Here is a 10,917-nt window from a genome sequence, read left to right as displayed (position 1 = left end):
TACTTGTGTTTATGTCTCTTTGTGCATGCTTGTTTCTGTTGCATGCATGCATGTGTCAGTGTGTGTATGTGTGTGTGTGTGTGTGTGTGTGTGTGTGTGTGTGTGTGTGTGTGTGTGTGTGTGTGTGTGTGTGTGTGTGTGTGTGTCAGTGTGTGTGTGTGTGTGTGTGTGTGTGTGTGTGTGTGTGTGTGTGTGTGTGTGTTTGTGTCTACTTACTAGACTTGTACCCAGTCCTCTCCTCGTGCGCACTCCAAGTGTTGTAGCATGCACTTTTTGTTCTAAAACACGTGGAGTGCATGCACGCGAGGAGAGGACAGGGTACGAGTCTACCTACTTATCTGTCAGTATTCGAGTACGTGTATGTCACAATCCACGTGCTATTAATTGAGAGTCGTGTTATGAATATGGTTAGGGGAGGAGCTATACCGACGATTGGCGGACTGAGTCAATACGTAATGACTGGATTGCGATTTACCGGTAGTATATAAAACGTAGTCATCAGACGGTGCGAGAGTCAGTCATGCGAGATGTGTAGAGGGCATAGGTGTGCTGCAGTTTTAAGCTGTTCTTTACCATAGTAATGAGTATATTGTGTTCTCACTGTCTCTCTCTCTCTCGAGTGTCAGGCCGCCTCGTGATTCTCTAAGGTGCAATTGGAAACTGTCTTGCTGCATGTTAACTTTCCATTCGCACGCAACAGTGTACATGTGTTTCCATACCATTTTGCTCTTTTTTTGTTTGTTTTGAATTTCAGTGTTTCAAAACAACTATTGGTGCAATGACTAATTAAGGTTTTGGTGGTTACTGCATTACAAATGTGGTTTGCAAGAAATGAGATTGTTAAGTAAGGGTGTGGAGAAGTTGGCATGTTTAACTAATAGATATCAATGTTTTTGTTTATCTTAATACAATTTATTACAACAAGTAATTATTGTGAAATGTGATGAATTGGTAAGTGCATGAGGATAGTAGAGGAATTGGTGATGTGTCTTGTGTGTTAGTGTAGTGTGACATGAGAGTGACTGTTTAACTAACTAGTGTCTTTTCTCTTATATCACAGTTCGAGGTGTTTGTGTGACAGTTGAGTGTTGGTGTTGTGTTGTCTCACACTGTTTCTCATGTTTCTCTTGCTCTCATTTATTCCATTATTCACTGGATGAACATCATTAGGTGAGTACATCACTGTATGTGTGTGTAATAGTAAACAATGCATCTATTGAATGAATTAAAGTAATGTGTATTGAGAGTAGTGTTTGTAACATGTGTGTAGGGGTGTATTTGGTCTCTTGAATTAGGTGGTTCCCGGCTGTGACAAGCTTAATTAACTTAAGATGCGGCCTTGCCCATTCTCGTTCTAGTTCATCCTATACTCTCACCTACTTTTTTAAATTGAATTTTAAGCACAAAGAAGCCTAGAAATCCATTTACGAGTGTTGCTGAAAATAACCTTGAACATGCTCACCAGCATACCATAATTATGTAATGAATTTTTCAAATCAAGGCAATTAATAGTCAACTGCCTCATCAGATAATGTCCTCGTCGTTGTCATTAGAGATGTTGTTGTTATGTGAGCCACCAACTTGTGTTGGGACAAATAATGCCGTGAGTGACGACCAAGTGTAAAGTTGTGTGTATTTTAAGAAGGTGTAACATCACTTGTAATACACTACCATGTTGCAAGTAACATGCCTGCTAGTTGCGATACCGCGTAGACACAAGACAGTGTGGGTTTCAATGGGGCAACGTGCCAGGTAGTGAGGGCTTTGTGAACGCTGGGTTAACCAGAGTGGACTGCTCACACTCTGAGCTGCTCCGACAAGTGGCATGAACCCAAGAGGTCACTCGGGCTGACGTTGGAGGATTGACGCCCAATAGAACCACCATGACTTTACTTAAGCCCAAGAGGTCAGTCAAGCTGACGTTGGCGACTGTCTCACCTCGCTTGAGCCCAAGAGGTCAGTGGAGCTGACGTTGTAGGCTCAACACACCATGACAGAACCCATTCCATTGAATGACGTACACGAGACAACTGGCTTGAGCCGAAGATGTTAGTGGCATTGACGTTGCGACATGACTAGAGGTACTCGTAATGTTGGGCCAAGACTGCCCTGAACAGGGCCCCACCCCCAAATGGCACGCTACCCCAAAGAAAGCCAGTAGACTGCGTGTGTACCAGCGCACTGGAATACAGCCTGAGACATCAAATTCAACGTAAGTACCAACCGTCTATCGTGAGCAAGTGTGATTAACAAGAAAAAGAAAAAAGAAGAGCAAATCTGTCAGTCAGCGGACCACGATGGAAAGTCTGTCGGAATGTGGGCTTTTGCGAGCGCGTTTGCCACAGAAGAGATAGCCTTGGCATTTAGTTAGATGTATCGTTGGTAGCAGTCTGACGACCAACGACCGAGAGTTTTTATCAGCCAATCTGGCAGGCCAGCGGCAGCTGCTGTTGTTGCTGCTCCGATCCGGAAGCTGTGACCTGTGTTTTGGTCTTCGTTGAAGCCCAATTGGTGTAGTAAAGACCGAAGCATAGAGGTAAGACGTAGAGAGGTGAGGAAGGACCCATCCGCGTGTGAGAATAACGTTAGATCCGATGCTCTAGATCTGGAACGGGCCATGTATTTTTCCAACGCTTTTACCGGACAGACTGAATGGTGTGGTCGGCTAAGAAATAGGTCTACGCCCAAGCGGAACGGGTCCGTCTTAGACTCCTTGATGTGCAGCCGACCCGTTGCCGTCGATTGTAAGATCGGAGTGTAAAAGCGTTTGGTCCTTGTCAAAATGGCTGGGACTTGGAGCCGTATATTCTGAGCACCAAAGAAAGCCGAGGAAGGCAGTGGTAAATGCAGCCCAATACATCCGACGGTCGTCGTTTGATAAGTCAAGCTGTTCTCGCAGAGCACATTTTAGTTCACCCATGATTTTGATAGTGATTGGAAGACACAGTTTAGGAGGTAGCCGAAGTCCGTGTTGTCTGATGCCTCAGAGCACGAGGGGAAGGCGGATGAAAGTTGCTATGGGGTCTGGTAGGCCTGCAAGTTGATGATGGTGTTTGATGCCGGCCAGATACACCTTGAGCGTCTGGTACTGCACTTCAAAAGCTGTTGACGCGACAAACTCGTTTGTATGTTGTTTGTCCAGTTAACGTTAGATGGCTGCAAGATGTCACGAAGAGACGAGTCGAAAATCTGTTGTCGCACATCTGTCTCTCCTCCACATCATCTCATCTCAAACACGTCATCATCCAGACCCCATCACTCTCGCTCGTTATCTGTCCCGACTTCGTGTGCAACACTCAACATTCAACAACCAACAGCGAGTGTCAAACTGTCGTCTCAAACAGTCGGAAACAGACAGACGAAACGATCGACAGCTACACTGACTTTACTAGAGAAGAGGGAAATGAATGGACGTAACGTCATGACGGATTCATGCGTGTCATGTGACTTGAGTGACGATGAGCCGTTGGAGGATGAGTGTGAGCATAACACTCGATCATCATCGACACTTCATTCTCCATCAATGTCTTATAGTCTGGCCTCTGATCATCGAGGACACGTTCACACACCAGAGGAAGGAAATGAGTTGAGAACATGGTCATCGACTGCATTTCTACACACTGTGGCAGTCCCTCGTTACCATGTTGATATCAATGATTTGAATGAGGGAGGACACGATTCGCTGAGTGAATTGTCATCTCTTTCGGGTGAAAATCTGAGTGACGGAGATTGTTATGAGATGAGAAAGAGTGGAGCAATTTGTGCACATGTTGACTAGATGAGTGACGATGCATGCGGGTCTTGCAGTCAATCGGGTCAGCACAGGTACACACAATAGATCGTCACGATGCATAGAGGTAGAAATGATTACTCGTTTTTAATCGACAGATTTATGTGATTGTCTTAGCACTCAGCAATAAATGTTTTGTCTAAATAAAAATTGGTTTGGAGTGACATCACAGTCTTTTAATATTTAATATTTATTATTTTATATTTAATATTTATTATTTATTATTTAATATTTAATATTTAATAGTTAATACTTAATATTTAATATCCGCATGTACAGAGAAGTTTTGCTTTTTTTCTGCTGCTGGACTTTGTTCTTGTTCTAGGCGAGTTCACTTGCTGTCACAGGTTACGACGTATGGCAAGAACTCGCCTAGAACAAGACCAAAGTTCAGCAGCACCTGCAGTGGAAACGGAAGCGAACACTTTGCTATACATGCGGATATTACCATCTCCCACTAGTGGAACAAAATGCATGTGCTAAAACATGTGGAGCGCACACGAGGAGAGGACTGGGTAGGAGTCTAGGAATGTGCCAACCAGAAAAGGGGAGGGGCTAGTTGCCACATCCGGGTTACAAGGAGTCATTTGTCTCCTCAGAATGTCTAAAGTGCTAACGATTCTAATAACTCTGTTTGCTCTTTGCAGCTTGATATGTGGTAGTGTGAGTGAGTGTTGTGTGCTATTTGTTGCATGGGTATAGATATCTCAGTCTGGTTGTCATGTTCCATACATCGATGTATACTACAAATAATCAAAAACAGAGTTGTGTACCAAATCAATTGTTTGTTGTGAACAAGATGTGTGATGGTTGATGACTGTTTCATTCATTTCAATTCGTCTAGTTTGTGTTCCTTCCAGGAAGTAGGGCTTTACCTTTGTTTATAATCTGACATTTCGACTGGATGGCTGATTGTATATTGTATACCTTCCTAACCGTAACTGTAACTATGTCAAACTTACTGGAGCTCAAAAAGTGACAATTTTATACTTGAAGTTGGTATCTGGTTGTTATAATGTTGAACAATGTAGACACTTTAAAAAATCTCTTTCTTACTACTGTGTTTTGGCATTTAATTTATGGTTGGTTGCTATGATTTGTTGATTGTCTGATTAGACCTTCCTATGGTAATTACATATTCTACTGCTTTGCTTTCTTGCTGGACTAGAGTCTACTATTACATAAATAGCGTTGGTATACAAAGCAGCGCACTCCCATACTGGATGAGGTGATTAAAAATTAATTAAATTAATATTAAATCAAATTGGTTTGTGGCTTTAGAGCTGAAGTTTGAGTTTTGAGTTTAGTATAGTTATCTGTAGGTCTGCTATGGATAATGATTCCTCTTAAACGTACATTTACTACAGTAGGTATGTAGTGCGACTGGCAATTTTCTTTGTACATGCGCATGGGCTGAAACAGAAACTAGGGCGTGTCTCCACTTGAAGAATTGAGGAGATTGGAGTAATGGCTCAAGGCGGCTACCCGGTAACTTGCAAATATTTTTAGATATCTAACATTTACTGCTTGGTACGGTAGTTATGGGCAGATTCGCTTTTATTGGCAAACCGTGATTTCTTACAATCTACGACTGCTGCTGCTTTACGTTCGGTTGTCAGTCTACATGTAACTACTAGTAGGCTTTAGTGCAGGCTAGTAAGTACTTGTAAATTTTAGTTACGCGAGGATAGCCTGTGCCTCTAAGTGAAACTAATGGTGAGATTATAGGATGTTGGAGTCGAGACTTGGCATGTTTGAGGAATAGATGTGAACGTGTTTTTGTGCAATTACAACAAGTAATTATTGTGAAATGTGATGAATTGGTAAGTACATGAGGATAGTAGAGGAATTGGTGATGTGTGTTGTGTGTTAGTGTAGTGTGACATGAGAGTGACTGTTTAACTAACTAGTGTCTTTTCTCTTATATCACAGTCATTGGTGAGTGTGTGACAGTTGAGTGTTGGTGTTGTGTTGTCTCACACTGTTTCTCATGTTTCTCTTGCTCTCATTTATTCCATCATTGACTGGATGAACATCAGTCGGTGAGTACATCACTGTATGTGTGTGTATTAGTAAACAATGCATCTATTGAATGAATTAAAGTAATGTGTATTGAGAGTAGTGTTTGTCTGTATTGTTTGCAACATGTGTGCAAGGGTGTATTTGGCCTCTTGATTTAGGAGGTTCTCGGCTGTGACAAGCTTAATTAAGTTAAGATGTGGCCTTACCCATTCTCATTTTCACGTTCAGTCGTATACTCGTACCTAATTTTCCATATTGAATTTAAAGCACGAAGAACCCTAGAAATCCATTTATGAGTGTCACTGAAAATGACCTTGGAACCTGCTGACAAGCATACCATAATTATACAGTGAATTTTTCAAATCAAGGCAAATAATATTCATCTGCCTCATCAGATATGTTTGCATCGTTGTCATCGAAGTGTCGTTGTTATGTGAGCCACTAACTTGTGTTGTGACAAATAATAACGACCAAGTCTAAAGTCGTGTGGGTGGCAGAAGGTCTAAAACTTGGCAAAACTGAATTCTCTGAATGTTCACCTAAAGTTTGTTTTTATTGGGTTTTTCAAAAATCTGTCTTGTGTGTCATAACTGTGTGGACGACACTTCATTTCACAGTTACTAAGATATGGAACTAAAATTTGTCTTTAATATTTTGAGACTGTGCACTCACAGCTGCCCTTGGCATCAAAACAACTGGACACACCTATCAGTTGGGGCAGTTCTCTGGGCACGCTTAGAACTGGCTTAAGTACACGTTTGTGTGTATGTAAACTGTGATAATTACGTGATGACCTTTGTGAATGAACATTTGATGATGTTTTTGCATGAGACGTTAGTATTATGTAGAATGTCAGTTACAGTCATAATGATTTAGTTTGTATGACAATCTATACACATTATAAAGCCATTGTGTGTGTGTGTGTGTGTGTGTGTGTGTGTGTGTGTGTGTGTGTGTGTGTGTGTGTGTGTGTGTGTGTGTCATGTGGTGCAATAGCTCAGTTGGTTAGAGAGTGCATTTGGAGAATGAAAACATCCGGGACATTGCAAGATTGCAGGTTTGAGTCACAGTGATGGCGAGCTATGGCATAATTTCCTTAAGCAAGAAACTTACACACAATTGCTTCTCTCGACTCAGGAGTATAAATGAGTACCTGGTCATTGACTGGGGTGGACATGACCGCTGGCTTGGCAGTAACATCATGCAACAGACGGGTACGTGTGGGCCTTGGTGTCCAGTCCCAAAGCTGCGCCATTTTCAGTGCCCCTGGATGACTCTGGCCAAGCTCCAGGTGGATTGTAGTGCTGGCCCTAAGCCTCCATGTAGCGCATGGAGGCCCCGTCTCTAGAGGCAGGGGTAGCTATCTCCGCAACTAACCTTAAGGTTGACGTCATTCACGAATGACGTGGAGAGGTGACATTTGTTCATTTTGTGTGTGTGTGTGTGTGTGTGTGTGTGTGTGTGTGTGTGTGTGTGTGTGAGTGTGTGTGTGGTGTGTGTGTGTGTGTGTGTGTGTGTGTGTGTGTGTGTGTGTGTGTGTGTGTGTGTGTGTGTGTTAAAGTGTGTGTATCAGGTAAGGTCAAAGTTTGGGATGCCTGAAACATTAGAAGATATCGTTTCATCTCCAAGACTACAATGGTTTGGACACTTGGCAAGAATGACAGATGAACGAATCCCAAGAAATTTCTTTTTGGCTGGTACCAAATAGACGTCCAGTGCATGGACCAAAACTGCATTGGCGACACGAAGTTGAGTCGGACATGAAACGCTTCCACATTGATGAAAGGAACTGGTTTAAGATAGCCAGAGATTGCTCCTTATGGAGTAACGCCTGCATTATCAAACCTTTTAACAATGTGACGTTCAATGCAGACCAGTCAGCTGAGCAACAAATAGCTTTTTACGTGTGTAACACTTGTACTAGATCCTTCAGAAGACCTCAAGACATAGCACGTCACAAGTGTGATGCAATTCGATATAACAGAGTAACATTGAGTCATTAGTTTAGGCCGTCTTTGGGGCCAGAGGCCACAAGAAGGAAGGCATGATCATCATCAAGACGACCTACTTCCAGGTCCAGGTGTGTGCCTGTGCTTGTGTATGTGTCTATGTACCAGAATATCTTCAAAACAGCGGGTCACAGCACCATCAAGTTTGCTCATGCACATCAAATTGATTGAGTCATTGTCTTCCAGAGTTCTCTTGGCATGACACAATTTCTTGCCGATCGAACTTGCCTTCCCTCGCATTTGGATTTTTGTAACGATGCATTGGATTATGAATGGCTGCTTTTGTGTAGTATTTCTTACTTGTGTTTATGTCTCTTTGTGCATGCTTGTTTCTGTTGCATTCATGTGTGTGTGTGTGTGTGTGTGTGTGTGTGTGTGTGTGTGTGTGTGTGCACGTGCGTGTGTGCCTGCCTGCCTGCCTGCGTGCATGCATGTGTGCGTGCGTGCGTGTGTGTGTGTGTGTGTGTGTGTGTGTGTGTGTGTGTGTGTGTGTGTGTGTGTGTGTGTGTGTGTGTGTGTGTGTGTGTGTGTGTCTACTTACTAGACTTGTTCCCAGTTTTCTCTTGTGCGCACTCCAAATGTTGTAGCATGCACTTTTGTTCTAAAACACGTGGAGTGCATGCACGCGAGGAGAGAACTGGATACGAGTCTACCTGCTTACCTGTCAGTATTCGAGTACGAGTATGTCACAATCCACGTGCTATTAATTGAGAGTCGTGTTATGAATATGGTTAGGGGAGGAGCTATACCGACGATTGGCGGACTGAGTCAATACGTAATGACTGGATTGCGATTTACCGGTAGTATATAAAACGTAGTCATCAGACGGCACGAGAGTCAGTTATGCGAGATGTGTAGAGGGCATAGGTGCGCTGCAGTTTTAAGCTGTTCTTTACCATAGTAATGAGTATATTGTGTTCTCACTGTCTCTCTCGAGTGTCAGGCCGCCTCGCGATTCTCTAAGGTGCAATTGGAAACTGTCTTGCTGCATGTTAACTTTCCATTCGCGCGCAACAGTGTACGTCATGTGTTTCCATACCTTTTTGCTCTTTTTTTGTTTGTTTTGAATTTCAGTGTTTCAAAACAACTATTGATGCAATGACTAATTAAGGTTTTGGTGGTTACTGCATTACAAATGTGATTTGCAAGAAATGAGATTGTTAAGTAAGGGTGTGGAGAAGTTGGCATGTTTAACTAATAGATATCAATGTGTTTTGTTTATCTTAATACAATTTATTCCAACAAGTAATTATTGTGAAATGTGATGAATTGGTAAGTGCATGAGGATAGTAGAGGAATTGGTGATGTGTCTTGTGTGTTAGTGTAGTGTGACATGAGAGTGACTGTATAACTAACTAGTGTCTTTTCTCTTATATCACAGGAACAGGTGAGTGTGTGACAGTTGAGTGTTGGTGTTGTGTTGTCTCACACTGTTTCTCATGTTTCTCTTGCTCTCATTTATTCCATCATTCACTGGATGAACATCAGGCGGTGAGTACATCACTGTATGTGTGTGTAATAGTAAACAATGCATCTATTGAATGAATTAAAGTAATGTGTATTGAGAGTAGTGTTTGTCTGTGTTGTTTGCAACATGTGTGCAGGGGTGTATTTGGTCTCTTGAATTAGGTGGTTCCCGGCTGTGACAAGCTTAATTAAGTTAGGATGTGGCCTTAAGTTACCCATTCTCATTCTCATGGTCAGTGGTATACTCATACCTAATTTTCCATATTTAATTTTAAAGCACGAAGAAGCCTAGAAATCCATTTACGAGTGTCACTGAAAATGACCTTGAAACCTGCTCACCAGCATACCATAATTATACAGTAAATTTTTCAAATCAAGGCAATTAATATTCATCTGCCTCATCAGATATGTTTGCATCGTTGTCATCGAATATGTTATTGCTATTGGAACCACCAACCTGTGTTGTGACAAATAATGCCCTGAGTGACGACTAAATCTAAAGTTGTGTGGATGAAAGAAGGTCTAAAACTTGGCAAACCTGAGTTCTCTGAATGTTCACTTAAACTTTGTTTCTATTGTTTTTCTCCAAAAAGTTGTCTTGTGTTTCTTGACTGCATGGACGGCACTTCATGACACAGTTGCTAAGATATGGAACTGGAAATTAGTTTTTAGTATTCTGAGACTGTGCACTCACAGCTATCCAAACAACTGGACACGCCCATTAGTTTGGGTAGTTCCTTGGCACGCTTAGATCTGGCCTAGGGACACCCCTGTGTGTGTGTGTGTGTGTGTGTGTGTGTGTGTGTGTGTGTGTGTGTGTGTGTGTGTGTGTGTTTTGCGTCTGTAGCTCAGTTGGTAAGAGAGTGCATTTGGAGAATAGTAACATCTGGACATTGAGGTCGTAGGTTCGTGGACTAGTACAGACGTAATTTCCTTGAGCAAGAAATTTACACACAGAATGCTTCTCTCGACTCAGGAGTATATATGAATACCTGGTCTTTGACTGGGGTGGACTAGACCCCTTGCTTGGCGGAACATCACGGAGTATATACGGTACATTTGTGGACTTGAGGTTCAGTTCCGTGACTGTGCCAAAGTCAGTGCGTATTGATGCTCTGGCCAAGCATCAAGGGGTTCGTCAATGCAGCCTAAAACTCTGAGTAATGCCAGGTCCCTACCTAGAAATAGGCAGGGGGTGCTATCTTCGGAACTTTCCGAAGGGCATATCCATTTGTCCATTGTGTGTGTGTGTGTGTGTGTGTGTGTGTGTGTGTGTGTGTGTGTGTGTGTGCGTGTGTGTGTGTGTGTGCACGTGTGTGTGTGTGTGTGTGTGTGTGTGTGTGTGTGTGTGTGTGTGTGTGTGTTGTGAGCACACGCGCATGTGTGCATGCTTTGTACATGTGTTGCATATCTTTTTGCTGTGAGAATTTGGTGTTTCAGAACAACTATTGATGTATTGCTGTATTGAACTGCATTACAAATGTGGCTTGCAGAAAATGTGATTGTTAAGTAAGGGTGTGGAGAAGGGTGCATGTTTAACTAATAGATATCAATGTGTTTTGTTTATCTTAATACAATTTATTACAACAAGTAATTATTGTGAAATGTGATGAATTGGTAAGTGCATGA

This window comes from Corticium candelabrum, chromosome 13, assembly GCF_963422355.1.
Source record: "Corticium candelabrum chromosome 13, ooCorCand1.1, whole genome shotgun sequence".
Taxonomy (NCBI): domain Eukaryota; kingdom Metazoa; phylum Porifera; class Homoscleromorpha; order Homosclerophorida; family Plakinidae; genus Corticium; species Corticium candelabrum.
This window is presented reverse-complemented; position numbering follows the sequence as displayed.